Source organism: Leptonychotes weddellii, chromosome 8, assembly GCF_054177405.1.
Source record: "Leptonychotes weddellii isolate Sample4059 chromosome 8, ASM5417740v2, whole genome shotgun sequence".
In the NCBI taxonomy this organism is placed as follows: Eukaryota; Metazoa; Chordata; class Mammalia; order Carnivora; family Phocidae; genus Leptonychotes; species Leptonychotes weddellii.
The window spans coordinates 28,817,770-28,844,830 of NC_138376.1; the positions used below are offsets into that span (position 1 = coordinate 28,817,770).

Genomic DNA, 27,061 nt, shown 5'->3' on the forward strand with positions numbered 1-27,061 from the left:
ACAAACATGGGTTGCATTTGTAGTTTATATTATATTTCTATTAAACAGAACTACTTAACAGGTTATCATAAATAAGGCAGTAAAGAGTATCCCAAGTCACATCGCTTGAGTTCAAATCTTGGCACCACAATTTACTACTGTGTAATCTTTGACACATTACTTAGCCTCTTTCTAAGCCTCTGTTTTCTCTTCTGTAAGATGTGGTAATAATAAAATGCTATCTCGGAGGGCTGTTGGTAGAATTAAATGAGGCACAGAAAAGCAAATACTGTCACATAATAAATGCTCAGTAAATATTATCTACTATCATTAGCACCACAACAACTACTCTTATCATTACTCACTACCATTACATGATGAAGAAAAGGACAAACATTCAAGTGGGTAGAAAGAGAGATGGAGACAGGGTAAAAACACAGACTGTTCAGAGAGAATTCTGTTTAAAGAGGTAGATCCATTTAGGAACAAGTCCACTTTGCCATAGAGATGAAGAACTAACTCTAGGCTGCCATCAGCTCCCAAAGACACAGCCCAGGTGGAGACCTGCATCACTTAATGGCAGGCAGCATCTGGGTATTTCCAGGATGTTCTCTTACCATATAAATATGTCAGAGAGGGGCACCTGGGTGGCACAGTTGGCTAAGCGTCCAACTCTTGGTTTCGACTCAAGTCATGATCTCAGGGTCCTGAGATTGAGCCCTGCATTGGGCTCTGCACTAAGGGCGCAGTCTGCTTGCGGTTCTCTCTCCCTCTTCCCTGCCCCTCCCGCTTGTGTGCTCGCGTGCTCTCTCTCTCAAATAAATAAATAAAATCTTTTAAAAAAAAAGAGAGAAAATGTGGGAATACAGAAAGAGCACTGCTGCTCTTGTAGCAGCGTAAGGAACCTTAGCCTCGACGCTGGGAGCCACGGATCTGCGGACAAATCCTCTAGCTACTGGCTCATTTGTAAATGAGAAGACAGGGCTAAAAATTCTCTGAAGTCCCTTCCAGTTATGACTATTCTTCTCCCCTCTTTCCAAAAGGGCTGCACAGCAAGAGTAACTTCCTAAGAGTCCATCACCACCACCACCACCACAAAAACATCCAACCCAAGCACAGATGTTGCCTTCCCACCTGTTCAGCCTCTAGTGAAAGCCAGGGATTTAGACTTGTTGGTTTTTCTGAGATGCCACTGTCTTCTCTCATATGACCAGGTTACTACTGGAACTTCTTTTTTCCCCTTGTCTGGCTAATTCTGCGTCTTCTTTCAAGGCTCAGAACAGGTTTCATGCCTTTCAGCAAGAGCCTTCACTGATGTTGCCAATCTAGGTCAGGTGCCCCTTTTACATGCTCTGTTTCCCACTTTCACTGGCCCCATGCCCTGCACTGGGATTTTGTTATTGACTTGCCTTGATGGTAAGTAAGCTCATAGAGGGCAATAACCATGACACAGTGCCTATCGGTACCCAACAAATACTGAACGAACATCTTACTCCTCTTTACATCCCCAGAATCTAATACAGTGTCAGGCATATTTAAGTCCTCAAAATTAACAAAAAAGGCCACATAGATATTAACAGACCTCTTCTCTGAATTCCAGCCCCCTACATACCACTGCTTACTTTACATCTTCACTTGGTTACCTCAAAGATCCTTCAAGACTCACTTCATACTATCTATGCTCTCTCTCCCCAAAAAAACTGTCCCCATGCCGTGTTCCCAGCTCAGTGACCCAGTTATAGAAACCAGAATGCCACCTCCCTCGACCTCACTTCTCATACCTAAGCCAGCAGGAAGTCTTTTGGTTTTACTTCATAAATGAGCTCTGAAATCGATTTTCTTCTTGACAAATTCTATGCTACCATTCTAGTCTGCACCATGCTTGTCTCTCACTTGGACCATCACTTAGCTCCTAACTGACTTCCCTGCTTCCACTCCAAACCGTGCTCCACCCAACAGCCAAACTGGAATCTGTCAAATTATAAAGCTGCTTAGAAACTGTTTCCCTCAACCCCTCCCTTTATGACACCCACTCCCGCTTAAAACCCTTTAGTGGCTTCCCAACGCTCTTGACATGAAAGAACAAGAGGAAAACATCTAACGAGGCCTTCATGGTTCGTGGTATCTGGCTCCTGTCTAACTCCACCGTCGTTTCCCCCAACGGTCCCTCACTTGACAAGTTCTTTGACGCTACAGAGCCCTGGCATAAGCTGCTTCCTCTGGGACTCCCCTTCCTCTTTCACCTTCCACCCCCCAGGTGTGACTAAAGTGCCATTTCCTCAGGCAGCCTTCCTTGACTTTGGATGAGCCAGGGTCCCTTGTCATCTGCCCTCATACACTGTAATCATTACCTTCGTAGAATTCATCTCTTTGTATTTATACATCAGACTTCCTCCTGAGATGCCATTTCCCAACACAAATCTGCAAATCAGATTGGCCACTCACTCCACTGCTTACAACCCTTCAATGCCTTCCTATCTCACTTTAAATAAAAATCATACCCTTTACCAAGGCCTACAGGGCTCTGCATGTGCTGACACCCAACCACCTCCCCAAACTTCTCTCCTCCCCCTTTCCTCACACATACTACTCTGGCCACTCTGGCCTTGCTGTTCCTTAAACACAGACCAGCTTGTCCCTGAACTCAGGGTCCTTATAATTACCTTCCCCCTGCCAGAATGTTTTGTTCTCTGGGTCTACACTACTGGTTACTCACCATTAGATATCTGTTCCCTGACTGCCTTCCCTAAGGGAACACCCACCCCCACCCCATTTCTAGCCCTCTATTCCATCTTATTTTCTTCACTGCCCTTATCACTAGAAGATAACCTCCATGGGGGCAAAGACTCTGCCCTGTTCATCTCAGTGCCTAGAAAAGTATCTGCTGCACAGTAAGTACTCAACACCTATACAAATGCTTAAAGTAGCTTGTGGGTCTCCTTTCAAATAAGTGAACTCCACTGACACAGGTAAGAGATAGAGGTATCGGGCGCCTGGGTGGCTTAGTCGGTTAAGCATTGACTTCGGCTTGGGTCATGGTCCCAGGGTCCTAGGATCAAGTCTCACATTGGGCTCCCTGCTCAGCGAGGAGTCTGCTTCTTTCTCTACCCCTTCCCCCCTGCTTGTGATCACTCTCTCTCAAATAAATAAATATTTAAATGTAAAAAAAGGTAAAATGAAAAGAGAAGTATGAAGAGTTGATACTAGAGGCCATGTGGTAGGCTAAATTCTAACATGGCCCCATAATTTCCATCCCCTGGTGTACACATCCTGTATAATCAATCCCCTTCCCTTGAGTTTGGGCAGTACCTGTGAATATGGAATAGCTATCCATGTCATTAGGCTACCTTATACATAGATAGGGGTGTGTGTGTGTGTGTGTGTGTGTGTGTGTGTGTGTGTCTCTTTTAGAGCAGACTGGAAGGATGTGTGTGTGTATGTGTGTGTGTGTCTCTTTTAGAGCAGACTGGAAGGATTCTCCTGCTGGCCCTGAAGGAGTTGCCAGGTTGTGAGCAGGTCACATGGTTAAGACCTGAGAGTGACCCCCCCCCCCCAGCTTATAGCCAGCAAGAAAATGCGGACCTCAGTCACGTGAGCACAAGGAATTGAGTTATGCCTACTACCACTGAGCCGGGGTAGAGGACCCCGAGCCTCAGATGAGATCGTAGTCTCTGTAGACACCTTGATTTCAGCCTGGGGAGACCGTGAGCAAACAATACAGCTATACTGTGCCTGGACTTCTGACCTACAGAAACTGTGAGCTAAAAAATGGCTGTTGCTTTAAGCTGGAATTTGTGGTACATTGTTATGCAGCAACAGAAAACTAATGCAATGGCCATCAAGCCCATCAGACCCAAAGCTTACTTTTTATAACAAATACCTTGTTAATACCCCTTCCATACACACTGAGATTTAGAACCTACTAAGCACTTAAAAAAATACACTGGCTAAAACAGAAGGGAAAAATCAAAATCAAAATAAAATAATTTATAATAAAATAATATGTATCTCAACCACATTAGAAAACAAAAATGTCCTGGGGCGCCTGGGTGGCTCAGTCAGTTAAGTGTCTGCTGTCAGCTCAGGTCATGATCCTGGGGTCCTGGGATTGAGCCCCACGTTGGGCTCCCTGCTCAGGTGGGGGAGGGGGAGCTAGCTCTCCCACTCCCTCTGCTTGTGCTCTCTCACTCTGTCAAAATAAATAAATAAAATCTTAAACAAAAAAACGAAAAAACAAAAAAACCAAAAATGTCCCTATAAATTTTCAAGATGCCTTCTGAGGGAAGATTCTATATCCACTGAAAACCTCTGCTTGCCAGGATCAAGGTATCTGGAACACATTGGCTTCAAATGGAGAATATTTACTCTCAAAATGCCTACTATTGGTTAATTTTGCTTCTTTTATATCACTGTTGTAGAGCATGTCTTTGAAAGTCACATTAGCATTATATTTCTATCCTTTTTCCAAAATGGACTTAAGAAGGTTCAAAAGCCTCATAATTCCCTTTTTTCCCTCCTCCTCCTCCTCAGTTATTCTCACTGAGCACAGGATACTGTTCCTTGAAATTAATTTTCACAATTAAATAGCCCTTTAAAGCCTCTAATTCATTTCCCAACTCTCATCTTTCAGATGTGAGCAGAGAATCACCGTCATCTAGTGGCTCATTATACACGCTATAAAATATTTCACCCCAGCTGTGAAGCTGGCCACAGTAAATATGTTTTGTTGCCTTAATCAAGATTTATGATAATATAATAATGTAATTTTTAAAGGCCACATGCCAAAGTACTTCCTAAATAAAAATACTTAGCACTTAACCTATAACACACTTTCAAATCATCACAAAATCTTGCAGGTAGCTATTTGCCCATGTGCCCAGGGCTAGTAACAATTGATGGAGAGCCTGTCACCAAGCCAATTTACTTGATTTATTTTACAGTAGCCTTCTAAGGCCACGTACATAATGGGTACTCACTTTGTGATGGGAAAATAAATTATTTAGTCTGAACAATCTGACAGTGTTACTACTAAGTTATTAATTCACTGAAAGGAGGGAAATTCCCTGAATAGCCCTTTTTTTATGCTCAAATAGCGACACTATTAATAAATATTCAGCTGGAAAGGCCTTCAGGATCAAAACCCACAGCTTTTTATAGAGGAGGAAACTGAGAAACTTCTTCAAGGTCACAGTTGTCAGTGGCAGAACCTGGGATAAGATAAGGAGAGATAGGGCTAAGGATCTCAATTCCTCATTGAGAAAATGGGGATAACCTCACCCCCAATATGGTGGCTATGAGGATGCAGTAAAATAATATGAAGTAAAACACGTGAAGGACATAGTATATGGTCGACAAATTTTCCTTCCCAGGGTTTCCTCCACTAATCTCTCCCATCACTTTATTATTATTATTATTATTTTTTGCCAAACTATCATTTAGGATAAAGCATTTTGGTGATGACTTTCTGACATACATATTGCACTGACAACAAACTGGAGCAAATTATAGTCCACTGGAGAATAGAAGGACTACTTGGAGGCTACAAAGGAAGCAGCTGACCTCGACTGTCGGGATTTGAGTCTATACTCTCCAAAGGTTTCAAGAACTTTCAAATTGTTCAGCCCAAACCAGCTTCCCCAAGGTTGGGAGCATGAAGAGTTTAGAACCAGTTGTTCAACCTTGCACTTCACACATACTTTGTCATCCCTTTTCCAGTTTTTATTCAAACTCTTCATAAGATTATCCATACCCATGGCCTCCTCCTGCCAACCTCCAATTCACTCCTGAATCCACTGAAACCTCACTATCAGCCCACCACCCCACTGAAACCACTCTTACCACAGTCATCAATGACTTCTTAATTGGAATAGCCAAGATTCGCTTTTCCATTCTTACCTTTCTGGGTCTCTCTGCAGCATGTGACACTCTTGAACATACCCTCTTGTAACTCTACTCCCTTAGCCTCTGTGACATTCTCTTTTCCTGGTTCTCCTTTTACCTCTGTGTCTCTTCTATCACTACTGTGTCCTTAAGAGTTATATTCCCCAGGGCTTCCTTGTGAGTTTATCATTCCTTCTGGTTTCAACTACTACCTGCTAACTTCCAAATCTCTCTCTCTAGGTCAGACATCTCTGAATTTCAGATTCATATGTACAGATTCATATGCCTGCAATATGATTCCACCACATGTCCCCACTGGCACTTCGAATCAGCACACTCAATACCAAATTAATCTATTCTTAATGCATGTCTTCCTCCAGTGTCCTTTGTCTTAATACGGGGTATACCACACAAGTAACCTATGCTAAAAACCTGTACATTTCCCTTGACTTCTTCCTTTCCCTGACCCCACCCTGTCTAATCAACTAATTAGATCTTTTTTTTTTTTTTTAAAAGATTTACTTATTTGAGAGAGAAAAAAAGAGAGAGCATGTGAGTAGGGGAAGGGGCAGAGAGAGAGAATCTCAAGCAGACTTTCCACAGAGCATGGATCCCAACGCGGGGCTTGATCCCACAACCCTGAGATCATGATGTGAGCCATTGTTTTTATTGAGTCAGATGCTTAACCAACTAAGCCACCCAGGAGCCCCAAGATCTTCTAATTTTACCTCCTAAATTTTATTCCTCTAATTCATCCCTCCTATACCTGTCTAATAACTTCTACTCTAGTTCAGGTTTCAATCATCTCTTACCTTCACTACTCTGACAGCTTCCAAACTATCTCCCACCTCCCATTTTGTCCCCTTCAATTCCATCTCCACTCAGTTTGCACAATAACCAATCTAAAATGAAGATATAATCAAGCTCCTCCCTGGCTTAACACTTTTTAAATGATTCTCCAATTAAAAGGCTCTGCAGTCAGACTTCTACACTTTGGAATCCCCTCTCTGCACTCATTGCAAGGTCAAGACATGACCTTGAACAAGTTACTCAACTTCTCTGCATCTCCACATTTTCACTTATGAATGTCCCTATAAAACACTTAATATAGTTCCTGGCATATAGTAAGTGCTTAACAGATGGTAGTTATTAGCGATTATTAATATAATTATAATGATCAGATTATGATCACTGGAATGGTATACAATTCACAGGGCATCCATGGTCCTCTCTGAACTGACCCTTGCTTACCACTCTAGCCTCCCTTCTGCCTTTCACTTTATGCTTACCCTGACACACTCTGTCATCTCTCTGCCAAAAACACATATTCCCTTGACCTCCTGAAGTAAGGTAAGGCCTTATCCTTTAGGCCTAATGAAGTGTTACCATCACCAGGAAGCCCTTTTTGAATGTCAGTGCTTATTAAGATGTCTTAATTAAGATGTCTCCTCAGGAGTACGGACAGACTAAGTATTCATGGCATATAAATTCTAAGCTAATAGTCTGGATATATTGTTCTCACAGCACTTACCGCTTTATATCACAAACATCTACCTTTAAATCTCCTACTCCCACTAGATTACAAGTTCTCTGTGGGCAGGAAATATAAATTATTCTCTCTTGTATCCACAGTACTTAATGTAACCCAGCAGGAGATCAACAAATGTCTGCGTGGATGAGAGAGAAGCTGCCTGGGAACCTCCTCTCCAATTCCATCTGCATTAGGTCAATTCTTATCGTAAAGGCGGCACATCACACTCAAATTTAACTTATGTGAATTCAATTATTTATAAAGAAGGAGTCGTCAAAATAGTGGGAGCTATCCATCACTCAATGCCTCCACTCAATGTTCCTTGCTGTACTCAAGTCTGAAGCAAGGTATGAGAGATTTTGGAAGTTTCTCCATCACTGACAAATAAGTTATGAGAAACAGTGACAAGAGAGAGAAAGAGAGGTAGTAAAACAGAGTTATCCTGCCTTAGGAAAATTAACCCTTCCTTTAAAAACTGAGAGGGTGATTTCTTCACCTCAAAAGAATTTAATAGAGTTCACTGAATTAAGTGGTACACAATTCCTCAGTAGTTAACAAAGCGTACATATGTTAATGTTTGGGTAATTAAACCTTTAATGGAGGGGAGACAACAGTAGAGACAGCAAGGAAATCAATAAAAACAATGCAACTGCACCCAAGATTATTACTGACAGAATAAGAAACTAGTATCTGAGAGAACCTTATCAAACACCAAGTACATAACTGCAAAGACAGTATCAGAGCGGTGCTTTAGAGGCCCGCCAGGAAATGGTTAGTAATGGCGAGGTGTTGATAAGCCAAATTAGGGGTGTCAAACAAAACTTCTAGTAAAATTAAATTCTCATAATTCAAATTAGCTTATTTTAGGACATTCCTGTATTAAGAGAACCATGATATGGTATTGTGTAGGCATTACAGGGTCTTCCAAAGAAAATTTTCCCACTACCTGACTTTCGAATATAAACACTAACCCACTCCCACCCCAACTATGTGACTCCACTATATTCTCTTGCTAATGCCATCATCTATAGGAACAGACCACTGTGCTGGTAACTGGAGCCATGGGATTCCACTTGAGTCCCCAAAACTTGACTAGTTCCATAGCCAGCATAAAAACAAATACACTGGCAGCCAGCATGGCAAAGAGGGAGACGTCCAGTTCTGCCTCAGCAAGCACAGACCAGGGGCCTATGAGAAAAAGCATGCTATGAGGAAAGCAAGACCATGCAGTTCTTTCCCACCCTTAGGCGAACCTCATCTTAGGTATCTCTTAGTAGATTACCCAGTATCCATGCTACCCTTCATCTGATATCATTCCTACTCCTCCTCCACTAAACTACTTGAGGGCAGGGACTAGGTCATAATGTTTGATGGAAGAACTACCAGAACTCTCACATCCATTAATCTCCTTGTCAAAGCATCATGAAGTACTGCTTCATGATAGCACAGATTTTCCTAGTCATTAAAACCGTCTAAAACTGGTATGAACTACTTGATAAAGAAATGAAATGTCCATCAAAAAGGGAGTTATTATGATGTATCTGTTAAAAGATAATTTTTAAAAAAGTAAAATCATGACACATATAAATCATGATATAGATACAAAACACCAAAATTTTGTTTAAATCACTAATTAATGAAGCATTCAGTAAGATATTATAAAGGGTTCAAAAAAGACGTCAAAGAACGCACACATAGATGCACACACACAGATGCGTGTGCTATCTGGAATGTTAACATTGCTTTACAAATAGATGCAAAACTAGTTAATATCCCCAGGGCAACATTCAATTGCATTTCACTGGACAAAATCCACTTGTCTTTCTATGAACAAGAATCATCTGCATTACTGTCAGTTTTCTACAATTTACAGTTATAAAATAGCTCAAAGACAATGAAAGGCACAGATAGCCCAGAAGAGTGCACTAGATAGGACAGTCAGTGATTTTTTTTATGCCCATTTCAGTCTTCCAGTTTTTTCCCTGACAACAGCCATACAATGGGACACTGTAAGGGCTGCTAAAGAGAATGAGATAGCCTTTTCATATATGAATAAAAAGCAAGATGCATTAATGTGGTATGTGACCTTTGTGTTTAGGAATAAACATAAGAATGTGTCATATACATACAGAATATTTCTGAAAAGGTATGCAGGAATCACTACTACTTTTAATCACTCCTAGTAGAATAGAAGCCTCCATGAATGAGAGCAGATCTTTGCCTGTTTTGTTCACCCCTCTATCTCCAAACACTAGAACAATTCCTGGCGTTTACGTGGCACTCAGTAAAAATTTGTTGAACAAATTAATATATCAGGGGTAACAGTGGCTGCTTCCAGAAGGAAGAACTGGATGTCTGTTGGGTAAGGATGAAAGGAAAACCTATTTTCTGTTGTATACCCCTTTGTATTTTTAAATTTTGTACCATGTCCATATATTACCTCCTTAAAACTGATTTTTTTTTTTAAGATAATGAGTTGATGTTAGCTGAGCTGTTTGTTACAAAGGTTATTTCTTCATTAAGCTGCCTTCTCCATCTCTAGGACTTCAGCAAGGTACTGAAAACTATGGTATGAGTATTAGCTACCTTGATGTAAGTGATCCTCATACTGATAATATAAAGGCTCAAAAATAAATAGAAATATTGAAATGGTTTAACCACTTTAGAAAAATCTGCTGTTATCTACTGATATTGAAGATCTGCACACCATATGACTCAGTAATACTACTCTACCATATACTAAGGTAAGACACGTTCACGAGCATATACAAGAATATCCTAGCTAAAACACAAAAGGCCCTAGAAACAACCCAAATGTCCATCAAAAGCAGAAAGGAAAAACTGTACAGTCCTGAAATGGAATACTATGCAGCAGTGAAAATGAAAAAAATCAGCTGTATGCAACGAGATGACCAAACCTCAAAATGTAATATTAAACAATCCCAACATAAAGAATACACCCATATGATTTCATTTATATAAAGTTCAAAAATAGGCTAAGTAACCTGTAAGTGTTTAATGGGTATACTTAGGAGATAAAACATAAAAAAGAATAAGGAAGTAATATTATAAAAGTCAGGACAGTGTTTACTTTTAGAAGAGGGGCTGAGATTGGGAAGGAGCACCTGATGGGTGCCTAGGGACCAACAGGGTTTTATTTCTTAACCAAGTGGAAATAAACTGGATGTTACTTTAAAATAATTTATTAAGTTCAGCATTTGTGTTCCACGTACTTGTCTGTATGTGTGTTGCTGGACAACAGAAACAAAAGTTTTAAAAGATACAGACATTTTCTATGCAAGCTCGGACCCAGGCTAGGAAAGCATCAGTGTGAGTTCTAGGATCCTGTGCCAAAGACTACGTGTCCTATGGGACAAAAAAGGAAAGCCGGCAGGAAACAAATGAGCTTTCCTTCCCCTTTTTTGGAGGTTCCTTGTGCCTTGGTTAGCTCAGTTCAAGAGTTCCCATTTTTCACAGGTTATTCACTTCTTTCTTCACTTTTGGTACCTACTAATGTCTTTAAAAGCTGCTTCTATGCGGCACCTAGGTGGCTCAGTAGGTTAAGAGTCTGCCTTTGGCTCAGGTCATGATCCCAGAATCCTGGGATTGAGCCCCACATCAGGCTCCCTGCTCAGTGGAGAGTCTGTTTCTCCTTCTCCCTCTGCTCCTCCCTCCCCCACTCATGCTCTCTCTCTCAAATAAATAAATAAAATCTTAAAAAAAAAAAAAAAAGCTCCTTCTGCAATTTTGCAGTCTATCCGTGGTCCCCAAACTTTAGTTGTATCAGAACCACCTGGAGGGAACGGTAAAACAGATGGCCAGGTCCCATTCTCAGATCCCCAGAGTTTCTGATTCAGAAGCTCTAGAGTGAGGTCCTCAAATTTCCATTTTGAACAAATTACCAGGTGACTTTAATGGTGTCCTCGGACCATTGCTCTATAGTTAAGGATTCTAATGCAATAATGTAGGCAAGAAATTGAGGACTTCAATGAAGGTAAAAGCAGTAAGAATGGAAAGGAGAAAATGGGTATAAGGAATTATAAACAAGATAGAATATCAGGGTACAAGAGAGAAGGAGTTCAGGACACTCAGGTTTTTAGCTTAGATGAATAATGTAGCATTCATCAGGACAAGGAATTAAGGGGGAAGAAAAGCAAGTTCAATCTGATAAGAAAGTAATCTATGGCTTGGAGAGTATGACTAAGGAAGCCTAAGAAAGGCACCTAAACCTAAACGGGAAAGGTAGAGGGAAGCATGAATGGAATGAGGCAATAAGAGGAAAGTGCTCTAAAAGTACTAGGTAAATATAAGAAATCTCATGGAAGTAAGCAGGTGACCTTCTCACAAAGGAATTTTATGCAGTTGTAAAATAGAACAAGAAAGCTCTCTAGGAACTTAAGTGGAGTGGTTTCCAGGATACAATGTTAAGTGTAAAAAGTAAAATGCAGAAGAATATCTACAGCACCTTTTGTGTAAGGAAAAAAAAATGGGGGAATAAGAAGATATACATATATCTGGTCATTTGTGCAAAAAGAAGCATAGTAAGGATAGAGCAGAGAAAATGCCTAGATTATAGGAGGTGGTTAGAGAGTGGAAAGGACAGAAGAAATGGGGGTGACACTTTTCTAGATTATAGGAGGTGGTTAGAGAGTGGAAAGGACAGAAGAAATGGGGGTGACACTTTTCTAGATTATAGGAGGTGGTTAGAGAGTGGAAAGGACAGAAGAAATGGGGGTGACACTTTTCTGAGGATGACTTCTTGACTTTTTCAACCATGTTCATGTTTCACATGCTCAAAAAAGGACAGTAAATAAAATCAACAAAGATGGGGAGGCAAGAGGGTGACATAAAATACAGAGAATCAAATGAACCAAACTGTATTTCAAATGAATAACATAATCACACTGAAAGGGCTACATAACTATGTAACTTTTGAACAAAGTGGCTATACTCTATGCCTTCAGGCTAAAAGTTAAAGGTTAGACAAATACTGAATTTTCACAAAGGCACAGGTTAGCAATTTTCAACCTACTTTCTAGGTACATTAAGTGTACAAATAAATAAATATAAGGTCAAAAGGGGGGACCAGGTTCTCACTGTAGGAGGAATTAGAAATAAGAAAAGAGGAACGGTTAGAAGAAACCCTGTGGTGTAGGACAGGAACTGGATGGCTCAGTGTGAACTCCTGGGTTTAATTCAGATAGAGATACACAAAACTAGATACAGAGGTGTATGGGTGTAAACACACACACACACACAGCCCTGTTTGCTAAGACAGTCTAGAAGCAATGACATTCTGATAGCTGTGAGCACACCTAGCACTGGGATTTTGATTTCTAAATACAATTTTCCACTAAGGGTTCCCTGGAGCTGAATCCAAGGCAGAGGTAGGGAAAATACAGATGAACCTGGACCATCTCACTGTACTAGAAAATAAGGAGGTGCTCAAAGAATAATGGGGACACAGGGTGCCTGGGTGCCTCAGTTGGTTAAGCGTCTGCCTTCAGCTCAGGTCATAATCCCAGGGTCCTGGAATCGAGTCCCACATCGGGCTCCCTGCTCAGGGGGGGAGTCTGCTTCTCCCTCTGCCCCTCCCCCCCCAACTTGTGTTCTCATGCACGTGCCCTCTCTTGCAAAAATAAAAACTTAAAAAAGAATAATGGGGACACATCACAAAGACAGGAGCCAGCCTGAAAAAGTTTCAATTGGTTGAATATGGGGCAATTTGAGTAAAAGAAATAATGATAGTAAAGGGAAATGAGAGAGAGAGAAAGAGAGAGAGAGAGAGTTCGGGGGGAGGGAGGGAGGGAGAGAAAGCCAAGAAACAGATGCTTAACTATTGGGAACAAACTGATGGTTACCAGAGGGAAGGGGTGAAATAGGTGATAGGGATTAAGGAGTGCATTGTCATGAGGAGCATTGTGTTATGTATGGAAGTATTGAATCAGTATATTGTACTCCTGAAACTAACATAACACTGTATGTTAACTATACTTATATAAATTTAAAAATAAATAATAAATAAAAATTATAACCCACTGAATAACACAAGATTCTGTGAATTTATAGTGATATTAACTAATGGGGGGAACTCAACTAATAAATGTAGGAGGAATAATGGAATTAGGAAATATTCATTCGGCAAAATTGATTCAGGAAACAATCAACAATGGATGCTGAAACTAGCAGGTGAAAGTTTGAGGAGTAACAGGATATTTACAGTTTCAAAGTATTTCTCCAAAAGATACTTATTAGTTACAAAGGAAAAATAGTAACTTTACAGTGGAGAAACCAGGCAGAATCCTTATGAACTAAATGATCAAAGGTAACATCAGCAGTAACATCAGCATCATTGGCTTCCCTAAAATGATGCACTGAGAAAAACACAACATCTGTGGTATCCCTCCCAAAAACAGATAAACGTGGGTCAAATCATGAAGGCGCACCAGACAAACCTCGAATGAGAAACTAGCCTATACTCCTCAAAAAAGTCAGTGTCAGAAAGTATTGAGAAACTGTTCCAGACTAAAGGAGACCAAAGGAAAACAACAACTGAAGGTCGTGTGTGAGTGGTTTTTGTTTCTGTGCGTTGGGTTTTTGTTGTTGTTGCTATGAATGGTGTTCACTCATAAGCCAATCAGGACAATAACAGTACTGTATTAATACTAATTTCCTGATGATTAGAAGGTGGTTAATATGAGAATATTCTTTTTTCTTTTAAGGAAATGCACACTGAAGGATTGGGGTAAAAGGGCATTGTATCTGCCACTTGCTCTTTTTATTATTATTAATTTTCATTCCAATGTACTTAACATAGTTATAACAGTTCCAGGTGTACAATTTAATGATTCAACGGTTCCATGTATTATTTAGTGCTCATCAAGGTGTGATCTTAATCCCCTTCACCTGTTTCACCCATCCCCCCCCACCCACCTCCCCTCTGGTAACCATCAGTTTGTTCTCCACAGTGAAGAGTGTTTTTTGTTTGTCTCTTTTTTTTTCTTAAATTTCATAGGTCAGTGAAATCACATGGTATTTGTCTTCCTCTGATTGACTCATTTCATCTAGCACTGTATCTTCTACATCCATCCATGTTGGCACAAATGGCAAGATTTCATTCTTTTTATGGCTGAATAATATTCCATTGAATATATATACTACATCTTCTTTATCCATTCACCTATTGATGGACACTTGGGCTGCCTCCACAGTTTAGCTGTTGTAAATAATGCTCTGCAGCTTACCCTTGAACAATGTGTGTGTGAGAGAGAGAGAGAGAAAGGATAAAACAGATGTGGTAAAATGTTAACATTTGGGGAAATGTAGTAAAGGCTATAGGAGAAATCTTTTCTGTCTAAAATTGGGACAAAATAAAAAGAAGAAAAAAGTAAGGTAATTGATACCTGTTGGGGGTAGGGACGGTAAAGTCTAGATCTGGTTAACATCTAAAGAAATAGGGGCGCTGGGGTGGCTCAGGTGGTTAAGCCTCCAACTCTTGGTTTCAGCTCAGGTCATGATCTCAGGGTCATGAGATTAAGCCCCAGATCAGGCTCCACGTTCAGCGAAGAGTCTGCTTGACATTCTCTCTCTCCCTCTCCCTCTGCCCCTCCCCCTGCTCGTGCTCTCTCTCTCTTGCTTTCTCTCTAAAACAAATAAAAATCTTTTTAAAAAATTAAAAAAAAAAATAAAGAAAGAAAGTGCCAAAATATGAACCTAACTGTGATGTTCCAAAAAGGTTCTCTGACTAGGGGAACCTGGGTTGCTCAGTCGTTAAGCGTCTGCCTTCAGCTCAGGTCATGGTCCCAGGGTCCTGGGATTGAGCCCCACATCGGGCTCCCTGCTCGGCGGGAAGCCTGCTTCTCCCTCTCCCATTCCCCCTGCTTGTGTTCCCTTTCTCACTGTGTCTTTCTCTGTCAAATAAGTAAATAAAATCTTTAAAAAAAAAAAAAAAGGTTCTCTGACTAAACCAATTCTATATACACTTTCAAAAGAATGAGATTTGGAATCCAATGGAGCTATGTAAGGACCTTACTCAAGAAGAGCTTCTCAAGTACACAAAGGACTTGAACAAAGTTAACAGCCTCATCCAAGCCATGAAACCCAAAGTCACCGTGCTCTGTGGAAGTTGAAATGTGTGCCTTCAAACACGGGTTAAGCAAGCACTTTTCTTCTAAAAGTTTGGAAGGTAAATCAATTTGCCTTGAAATGTTTGGTTCTACTTAAGATTAATCATGGAAACCATTAAATAGTGTAAATGAAATGATACAAGAATAAATGTATAAAATAGGACAAAAATGAAAACTTTCTGGCAGTATTAGAACTGCAGCTAATGAAATAGATGCAAAACTTCAAGAAATCACAAACAAATCTGTAATCTGTGAAAACTTGCTTCAGATTTTAAAAACCACTACCTTGACTTCAGAACATTTCCAGAAAACACTGTGAATACACAAGTCAGAAAAATTACTACATTACTACATGGCGACAACAGAGACAATCAGGGGCAGTCAGTTAAGCATCTGCCTTCGGCTCGGGTCATGATATCAGGGGGCTGGGTTGGAGCCCCACATGGGGCTACCTGCTCAGCAGGGAGTCTGCTTCTCCCTCTCCCTCTGCCCTTCACCCCACTCTTGCATGCTCTGTCAAATAAATAAATAAATAAAATCTTTAAAAAAAAAATAGAGACAATCAATTTCAGCTGAGGAAACAGTTTCATATGACAAAGGATTTATGGTGTTTTAAAATCTGTCTACAAATTCTTTGACCCACCATCCCCCCCCAAAAAAAGTGGAGCCTAATTGCCTTCCCTTGAGTGTGGGCTGGTCTTAATGACTTGTTTGTAATAAATGGAATAGAGCAGAAGTGGCAGTGTGTGTTTTCAAAACAGGCCATATAAGGCATGTGGTATCCTCCTTCCTCTTGCATCACTTGCTCTGGGTGAAACCAGCTGACATGTTGTGAGGATACTCAAACAGCCCAATAAAAGACCTAAGGCCTTGTGCCAACAGCCATGTGAGGCAGCCATCTTGGAAGCAGACCCTCCAGTCCCAGTCAAGCCTTGGGATGACTGTGGCAGTCCAGGCCAACAGCTGGAGGGCAATTCATCAGAGACTCTGAGCCAAAACCATCCAACTAAGCTGCAAATGAATTCCTAACCCACAGAAATCATTAGATAAGAAACGTTTGGGGGCTCCTGGATGGCTCAGTCAGTTGGGCCTCCGACTCTTGATTTCAGCTCAGGTCATGAACTCAGGGTTGTGAAATAGAGCTCCCCGTTAGGCTCTGAGCTGGGGTATGGAGCCTGCTTAAGATTATCTTGCTCCCTCTGTCCCTCCCTCTCTGCCTTCTCTCTCTCTCTCCCTCTCTTAAAAAAAAAAAAAAAAAGAGTTTGTTGTTTTAAGCTGCTAATTGGGGGGGTAATTTGTTACACAGCAATACATAATACAGGGTTTAATATTTATCCATTTGTATAATTATAATTTTATAAAAGTATTAATTGTGAAATTAGCCAGAATTGACTCTGCTTTACGAAGATGCTTACAGCTGTAACTTCAGAAAATAGGACCCAAGGGATACATCAGATAGAACATACAGATAACTATTTAACTTGTAAGTAGATTAAAAAACGAACATGTGGGTGGGGAGAAGGAATAGTGGTGTAGAGAGAAGGGACAGAAGTATACACTGTTTAGAGTGAGGAGCAAGATATTTTTCACTAAGTGATAAAAAAGGAGTTCTGAATTTACTTTAAATGTCATTAGCTTGGAAAAGTACAGTTCCTCCTATTGAAGACTTTTGCACCTATATATAGAAAAGTGAAAAATCTGATGTTTATGTAAAATCTCTTGTCAGTCAGCTAAAAAATGTGGGGTCAAATAATAACCATGTCTTCACAGGAGACTTAGCACTGGGGCTTTTAAATGTCTACCTCCTTTTCCCCTCTATCCCAAAAATATTATTAAATTATCTTCAATCATTCAGGCAGTTATTAAAATTCTAACTTCCTCCAACAACTTTTCCCAAATCAGCAGAAACAAGATTGGATTTCTCCACCTGGACATCCCCATGTTGATGTCAGTAGATGACATGAAGAACACTGGCTCTGGAGTCCAGGCCTGGGGCTGAATCCCTGTCCCACCTCACTGGCCACAAATGGCAGGCAAACTTTTCTCCCCATTTTGTATCTCAGTTGCTTTATCAGTAAAATGGGGATAACACCCAATTTACAAACCTGTTATTATAAGGATTAAATGACATATAGAAAGGGCCTAGCATAATGCAGTGACTTGACAAACAATAGCTAGTTGGTTTTTTTGTTTTATTTTTTTTAAGATTTTATTTATTTATTCATTTGAGAGAGAACGAGAGAGAGAGAGAGGGAGGGTCAGAGGGAGAAGCAGACTTCCTGCTGAGCAGGGAGTCCGACGTGCGACTAAATGCCAGGACTCCGGGATCATGACCTGAGCCGAAGGCAGATGCTTAACCGACTAAGCCACCCAGGCACCCCAATAGCTAGTTGTTAATAACCTTTTTCCTTACATGTACTCTAAGTATATTTCCCAAACCAAGAAAACAAGAACACAGACTGCCGGATATTTTTCGGTACCATATAAAGATGCAAAAGCAGCCCAAGAGATTAATATGGATTTATGGCATTATAATTTCTGGAACATTACAGTAATGTATGAATTGAAATCACAACTGAACCCTGAGGCGCTCAACAAGCATCAGAGAACCTAGTCTGTGACCAATATTTACATAGCACTTGTCATATTCTATGTAGTATTATAAATACATTTTTTTCTCCTCTACTAAAGTATATATTCTTTGACTGCTTAAAACTGTGTTTATTGGGGTACCTGGGTGGCATAGTCAGTTAAGCATCCTACTCTTCGTTTTGGCTCAGGTCATGATCTCAGGGTCCTGAGACAAAGCCCCATGTCGGGCTCTGCACTCAGCACAAGGTCTGCTTGAGATTCTCTCTCTCTCTCCCCCTCTGGCCCTCCTGCTCGTGCTTTCTCTCTCTCAAATAAATCTTCAAAATTTTTGGTTTATTTTTATATATTTTGCATGGCTCCTTGCATACATAAGGCAGAATGAATTTAACTTCAAATCCTTGATGTCTGCTCATATCAATATATTCTTAAGATTATAAAATGCACGTATCAGATCTTCCCCTGACAACATGTACGCACACTCATTCACACATATCATACTGTACCCTAACTAAAGCCAGGGTTAGATGCCCAGAGCAATTAGTTCTCAATGGCCAGCACTTTACACAGTTTCTGGCACATGGTAAATACTTAACAAATGTTGACAGAATAAATGAGAGAGACCAAGAGCCCAGGAAGCATGGTGAGTAGCTAACTGGCTAGTCATGAAACTACAACTTACCTCCTGAAATCTCTTTATTATGTGCTTGTATCTTTGCACAACTAGTGTTTGATTTTCTTATACCATGGAACTCTCTTACAGATTCCTGTCAGGGATGAGAACTAACATTTGTTCTATATGCCAAAAGTCCTCAGTATGTGAGACACATAAGATCAAAAATTTACTGGCAAACAAGGAATGAGTCTTCATATTCAGGTTCCTCTCAATCTACACTTCTGTGATATCTCCTTGTTCCTTTCCTTTGACCATCCTACTGTAAACTTCCGAGATACAGGGAGTATATTATTTGCTTATCTTATAAACCTGCAAAGTGCCTAATACAAGACACAGACTGTAATCTTGACACTTGTTATTGACAATTATTTTGCAAACTGGACTCTGACATTAAAAATAAAGGGGCGCAAGGGTTAGGACATCTAACATGAAGTCACAGCACCTAGCTAACGCATCAGCTATTTGAAAGAGATTTTCTGTAGTTATTGCATGTGTGTTTGTAAAATTAGAAACAGTATCTTCTTTATGACTCAGCAGGGATATAAGATTTCGAGGATGAATGAAATCTGTGTGTGAAGTATGTGCTATCATGCACAAGGACAGTAATTAAGGGGCTTCCAAGGTTCATTCAAGCACTGCTATGTGCCAAGCATTATGCCAAATCCTGGAGAAGACAGAAATAAGAATGTGATGAAGTCTATGGAACTGGAAAGAACACTGGTGGATCTACAGAGTCTTCAGGCTGCTACCTCCCTAACCTTCTCTGAACTATCTCCTGGGTCTCTGTTCACCTCAATCTCTTTGTTAGTCTCTATGCTGGTTTCTCTTCTTTGATCCAGCCTCTAAGTCAGTAATTCTCAAAGTTTGGTCATGGGAACACCAACATCAGCATTACCTGAGAACTTGTTCAAAATGCAAATTCTCAACCCCATTCAGACCTACTCAATCAGAAACTATGGGCGGGGGGGTCCAGCAATCTGTGTTTTATCAAGGCCTCAGGTATTTCTGATGCACACTCAAGTCTAAGGACCAATCAAAATTTGATCTAAGTGTTGATGTCCCAAAGTTCCATTCCTTGTCCTTTCCAGTTCTCATTCTCTAATTTTTGGGTAGTTATATCTTCTTCTTCTACTATCTTCTTCTACTACCTCTACAACACTAACTCTAACTACCACTACTAATAGCAGCAGCTATCATTTATTAAACATTTATAAGCTAGGCACTGTGCTAAGCATTGTGCACATACTATCTTATTTAATCTCCACAGTGATTCTTTAAGGTATTATTAACCCCACTTTTAGGAAGAAATTTAGGCTTAGAGATGTTAAATAACTTGCCCAAGGTCACCCAACCCAACCAATAAGTGAAATAGATCTGACCTCAGGTTTTCCTGACTCCAAAGTCCACGGCATTAGCTACTATACTCACTCTTAGAATAGTACTATTTCCATAGCCTTGGAGATTGTCACAGTTATTCCTCAACTGTCTCATCAACTCTGGAGTAGAATTCCCAATTACCTACTGGCTCTCTCGAAATTCTACACAGGGACCTAGATAATTAACATGCCATAATTTCTTCTCTCCACTGCATATCTGTTCTTCCTCCTGTGTTTTCTAATTTAATGTCATCATAATCACCAGTTACTCAAGCCAGACACATCTTTGACTTCTCACTCTCCCTCCTCTAGATGGTCATAACATTTAGAGATTTTAACATCTAAAATACCTCTATAGTCCACCCATTCCCACTCTCCCTCTTCAGGCTCCCAGCATATCTCATCTACATCCAAACTGGTCTCCCTGCCTCTCCACACTAATGCAGTTCTGCGCAGGAACTGCCAGTTAATTTTCTGATCTGATTAGTCCACCTTCCAAGGTTCTCCATCACCCACATAAGGGTGGCATTGAAGGGAGGAAAGTCTAGGCTTTTTAGAATGGTATGGAAGACCCCCTCATAATTTGGCTCCAAATATACCTTTCCTGTCTCATCAAGAAACAACTCAAGGTTTTCCAAAAACCCTATTAATTTTAATCTTTGGCAACTTTGCTTATGCTCTCCCCTCTGCTTGGAATGCTTCTTTTCCCTTTTACATATACAAAATTCTACTTAACCTGCAGGGCTAAGTTCTATCCTCTTCTCTTTAAAGCCTTCCCTGATTCTACCAATTTTTCCCCAGCCAAAGTCATCAATGCCCTCAGCATTTTACTTATTCCAAAGTGATTAACTCTTTTAATACACCACATTTAGGTGTTCGTCTAGTCTGATGAACACTTAGTATCTCAGGGGGTAGACCGTGTCTTATTGTTTGTGTTCCCAGCACCTACCACAGTATCTAGCCATAGCCAGCACCCAATAAATATTTGCTGAGTTGTTAAATAATGCAACATTTGGTGTTGCAACTTTACACAGGGTACGTTAGCAATTCAACTTCAGGTTTATGTACCACTCAAAAGAATTTCCACATAACAACAAAAGATATTATAAAGACCAAAGGTTCAATATTCAGCAGCAACATTTTTAATTTTCTCAAGTGTTTTTGTCAATATTTGTTAGCATCCTTCTTCAAATAGACTCCTTTCCCAGCAAACATTATTTGTATATTTTACAGGATTAGCAGTAACTTCAATCCTCACAGACCACTGTAAGAGATAATCCCAAGCAAAACTGTGTCACCGAGAGTGGCTGGATAATTGCTTTGGGTACATCATTTCAGATTTCCAATGGAGAGGCCCAAGCACATCAGGTAGATTTTAGAAATGGGGACACGCACTGTTGACTAAATACATAAGATACACTCACATTAGTGAGGCATTTATTCGAATTAGTAACTGAAATCAGAAGTATACAACAACCTGATCCTGGTTCAACCATAATATCCCTTAATCTTAAGTAAGGATAACACGTATTCTTGTCTAAGACTCTATTTTAACACAGCTCCCATCCCACCCAGCAAGCAGGCCCTATCCCGTTATCAGTGGGATGCTGATAAGCCTGCCTTAGTCTTAACACTTTTCCCTTCCCAACCTGCTAAACCTTATCTCTCCAGTATCTCCCTATCAGTGATCGCCTACCCCATTCACCGGACAGGACATGAAGGTCTCCTCAATATATCCCCCATCAAGCACACTCACACGATTTTCTCAACATGTGATTTCTTATCTCTTCTCTAATTCAAATTTTATAGCTCTTTCAAAGACCGGATCAAATCTTACCTCTTCCAAAGAGTTCAGTAGCTCAGCCCACCACAGGTCTTAGCTTTTCTAAATTTCTACTGCATTTAAAGTACAGCTCCTCCCACAACACTTATTTACATACTGCCTCATTTGGTTTCATGATGATTTGACATACATATGCTTGTTTTCCCAGCCAGACTGTTTATTCTTAAAAAAAAAAAAAAAAGCCAGGTCTTCTATGTCATTTGTACCCACAACCCTCCTCCCACACGTAACATGATATAGGGCAGGGGGGCACAGGTATTAACTACTTGATGAACAGAGTTAAATGTTTGCTGTACATTAATAAACACTCAGACACAGTGCAATATATAACAAATACCTATCCTGTGCCTACTCTGCAGCAAACTTTTGTAGATGCTTAAGAATAAAATGCTTATGAATGCTTATGAATAAAAATGACAGGATACCTGTCCTAAAAACTGGTACAGTCCGCAGAGCAAGAGACATTGAATTCCCAGTACTCTAAGTGCTACAGAGCAAGGTTATTATTGGTTCCAAGATGTAAGCACCTCAGGCAGCATACTTTACAGAGCCTCAGTTATGAAACTGAACCACAAAATTTTAGAGCTGAATGAAAACTCACAAGTTATTTTCTTCAATTTTCTTGCACAGATTACGATTAAATTTCAGGACAGTCTCTGTACCAGTTCTAGACATTGCCTTAATCAAAAGTCAGGAAATACTGACTTCTTCCCTACCTCCAATACTCTTTTCTCCCAAGGATGATAACTACAACCGCCACATATTGACTCATGAGGGGATGCAGCGCCCTGAGAGCACTGGTGTGATGATTTATTTGCTGCACCTTACACTCAGGCTTGCCTGACCACCACCATTTTCTAGCCCGCACGTTGAACAGAATCTGTATTTTCTGCCTAGTAACTACCAAGTCTGTACTACTTTTAAGGAAAACAAAAAACAGTGCCTCCCTACTTCCTTGGCCCTCATAATGACAGAAACACAACAGGGTTCTGAGAAATAAAACAGCTGATTTGAGTCGACGAGGAAGTGAGAACTTAGGATGGATATCCGCCCCCGGCCTCAAAATCCTTAGCAACAATTGATATAGAATGCCCTAGGGCAAAGTTGTATGCGTGCATTAGGCACGTGCGCATACATATGAAGTTGGAAACTCAGGCAACAGGTTGGCCGCCCCCTATCAGTACTGACAGATCGCCTTCCCCAAGTCGTGGGTGTGTCTGACGCCGCACGCCGGCACTGATTCACAACTCTCTCCATAACAACCGGCTCCTCCTTGGAGCCCAGCCAGGGCAGGGGCGAGGAAGGCCCCAGCATGCCAAACTTTCCGAACCCCAACGCCGCGTCCCCAGTTCCGCCTCCTCTCGGTCTCTGTCAACCTTGTCTCAGGCCGGCTGCGAGACTGCTCTAGGAACCTGGGCTTCTCCAGATTCCGACTCCTCTGTCTGGGAGCCCGGCAAAGTCACCCCGACGCCCCCAGACACCTACTTCCCACTACACCTTCCGGGACCACACTGTCTCCACCGGCCCCTCGCTGCCGCTTCCCGGAGCGCCCGCGCCCAGAAACTGACCCTCGCCAGCCCCCGTCCCGGCTCCTTCCCCGCCCCCGGAAAAAGCGGCAGAGGGGCGTGGAGCGGCGCGCGCGGGTACGGTGGGGGCGCGCGTTCCCGCGCCCCGGGTCCGCGCAGCAGGTGCGGCCAGACCCCACCTCCCCTGCGAGGCCCCGGCTACTCACCCCAACGATGTTCCTCTGCGACCTAGCCTCCCGTACGGACGCCTCTTCCGCCTGCTCCGCACGCACCTCGTAGCCACCGCCCCCTCGGCCGCTGCCGTCGCCGCCGTCCTCGCCGCCGCCGCCGCCGCCGCGGCGCGCGTCCGCCCTCACGCACACCGCCGTGGCCGCGCACGCGCCTCTGCGCGCTGGCGTCACTTAGCAACCGGTTGGCGGCGGGGAGGCGGGATCTGAGGGTTTAGGGCCGGAGGTCGACCCCGGCGGGTTTTGCGGCGTTTTCCCACCCGCCTGACCCGTCGCCCTCCTGAGCTGGGGGCCCCAGGGTGTGGCTGCCCTGCCGGCACCTGGCTCCGGGTAAGTTACGACACCATACGTCACTGTATGGCGTCACCGATGGCGTCATTGCAGATGGGAAGGTCTCTGTCATGAGGTTCCAGGGCGCCTGTGGTGGAAAGAGCAGTGGCCTCGTCCAGACTCGCGCCGATCCCATCGGTACTTCTGCGAAGTGTGGGATGGTTCTACAGGGAGTGGAACCAGAAGGGGCTGAGGGCACAGTCAACGTGGAAGACTGCTGAGTGACACTCGTTAACCCAGCAGCAGGGTGTGATGGACCGAGCCTTGAATTCCCCCGTTAACTCATTTTATAAATGGGGCTAACAGTACCCATCCTGCCTACATTGGAGAATTGTGAGGCTAAGAGAAAATAATGTATGCAAACGTGCTTTGTAGAGTATAAAGCCCATTAGACTTTAAAATATTTTTATTATAGGAGAAGGCAGCCAAGCAAGAGCAGATGAGAGCCCGGACTTGAGAGTCAGAAACCTAGGTTCAAGTCTGATCCTGGCTGATGCTGGATAGTCAGTTTTGCTTGACGCTTGGACAAACTGGGGTACCAGGGTGTGGGGGTTTGGAGACTAACTATAAAGGATGTTTCATGAGCAAAGGTATGGAAGTGAAGATGGACAGGACGAGTAAGACCTGAGACCGGGAGACGAGTATTGAGGCCATTGCTGTACTCCAGTTAAGAAGTGATAAGAGCTTTAACAAAGGTATTGGCAGTGGGAATGTAGGAGAAAGAATAGATGTGAGTACTGTTAAGGTGGTAGAATTTACAGCACTGAGTGGGGGATAAGTAAGTAGGACAAAATTCTAGTATGGATGCTGGAAGAGATGGTGGAACCATTTAGCAAGATGGGAAGAAAGATGAGTCTGGGTTTCTCTACTAAGTTACTAGATAGTGGCGGTGACAGTCTTGGAGGATGATCAGATTTGTGGGATGAGATGGTGATGAGTTCAAATATAAATCTGTTTATTGGGGAAACAATCTCCACTCATGATGTTTCTTGCCATTTGGAGTGATATCCATTAATATAATACTCCTGGCCTCTCACTGCACCTGCCCCAGCTCACTCCTCCCTGGAGCAATGACTTCCTGATTGGTGAATTTAAAAGGAGAAACTGGGCATATATAGCCCATCCCATTCTTTTCTCTTAAAAGAAAAGTGCCTTCAAGGAATTGCGTTGATGGTGTTCTCTGCTCCTCCAGCAGCAGGACCTGGGGTGGTGTTGAGGGTGCCTGGTCCAGGATGACAGTTAGTAAACCTATTTAATTTCATAATTTGGTATTAGGAAGCTCTCTGCCCACAGGTAATATCCAGTACCAACTTCATCAGTTGTATTATACAGAATAATGGTCCCCCAAAATTGTTCATGTCCTAATCTACAGAATCTTATAAATGTGTTCCCTCCCTTACATGGCAAAAGGGACTTTGCAGATGGGATTAAGTTAAGGATCTTGAGATGAAGAGATTATTTTAGATTATTTGGCTGGGCTTGGAGATTGGAAGATCAGTATCAGGGAAAGAGATATGATGATGGAAACAAAAGTCGGAAAGAAAGAGAGATTTGAAGAATCTGCACTACTGGCATTGAAGATGGCACTGAGGAATGCAGACACCTTCTGGAAGCTGGAAAAGGCAAGGAAATGGATTCTACCTTAAAGCCCCCAGAGAGAGCACAGCTCTGCCAATACCTTGATTTTAGGATTTCTAATCTCCGGAACTGTCAGGTAATAAATTTGTGTTGTTTACTAAGTTTGTGGTATTTGTTACAACAGCAGTAGGAAACTAATACAGTCAGTAGTAAAGATGATAGTTGGTCTTCTGCCGCATCCTCCTTTATTTGAAAGAGAAGGGTGCAGGTTCTCAGGCTCTCTCAAAGACTGCTGCATTGTGACTGTGACTTGGAGGGAACCTCCACATCCAGAGGGAAATAGCCAATAAGCAGTTGAATTACGCAGATCAATGAATGAGGAGAGAGGTTGAGTGAAAATAAAATAGATTTAGAGGACATTAACTTTTAATTGGTAATTTAAGTCCTAGGTATGGGTGAGATCAATCAGGGAGAAACAATAGAAGAAACAATAAAGAAGACCAAGGATGGAGTTCCAGGAAGCACTAGCTATAAAAGGGAGTGGCAGATGAACAGACACCACAAAGAATTCTGAGGAACTTGGATAATGCCTCAAGGCTGTAATGTCTCAAAAGCTAAGGTTGGAAAGAATTGCAAGATGGAGATGGGGTCAGTAGAGTCAGAGATCACAAGTAGGTCAAGTATATCAAGCGCTGAAAAGCACTGACTGGATTTAGCAACACAAAAGTGATTGGTGACCAATGATAATGGCTTTAGTGAGGTAGTAGATATAGACATCAAATTAGTGGGGTCTGAAAGGCAGGTCAATATAGTGGACTGGACTCTAGAGTGGTTGATGGATGTTTGAGACTCTAGTCTTGATTCTGGCAATTAACTAGCTAGGTAACCTTGGGCAAATCACTTAACTATTCCAGGCTTTGGTTTTCTCATCTGTCCAAGGAGAGATCAGGCTGAGTCTGTGATTTTCACATAAATTCCTAGGTAATCCGAACTTTCTATTAGGCTTATTTGCTTATAACAGCACACTTCAAATCGCACACTTCAAATCCTACTCAGATCATTTCACCAAACATTGAGAGTTAGTATGTTATATGCCAGCTTCTGTCCAGATACTATGGATCTGATACAGTTATCTGAGAAGCTCACAGTTTTGGAAGGGAGATAAACACGGAAGTATGTAACTAATTGCCATAGTTCTTTTTTAAGCAAAGCAAGGTACAAATTGAACGAGCTATTAACTGTAACACAGTATACTACATGCTATAGTAGAAATCTATATGAAGTGAAATAGGGATGTATAAAGTGATACAGATAAAGGAGCAATCAGTTTTGTCTAATGGAAATCAAGGTATTTACCTACTGTCTAGGCACAGTGTGCTTCAAAAATGGACATAACTGTA

The 27,061-nt window shown here is 41.6% G+C and overlaps 1 protein-coding gene across 3 annotated transcripts in view; it reads right to left on the bottom strand.

Annotated features, from left to right (window-relative positions):
* BTBD9 (BTB domain containing 9) overlaps window positions 1-23,884 on the bottom strand; it is a 411,265-nt gene extending 387,381 nt beyond the window's left edge. For 2 of the 3 annotated variants that reach the window (XM_081827407.1, XM_081827404.1), the window contains exon 1: window positions 23,733-23,884. The gene's annotated coding sequence lies outside the window, so the exon portion shown is untranslated. Of the gene's footprint in view, window positions 1-23,485; window positions 23,570-23,732 lie in introns of those variants that run through there. The other variant, XM_081827405.1, reaches the window with a different exon arrangement.
* Between the last annotated feature and the right edge of the window lie 3,177 nt (window positions 23,885-27,061).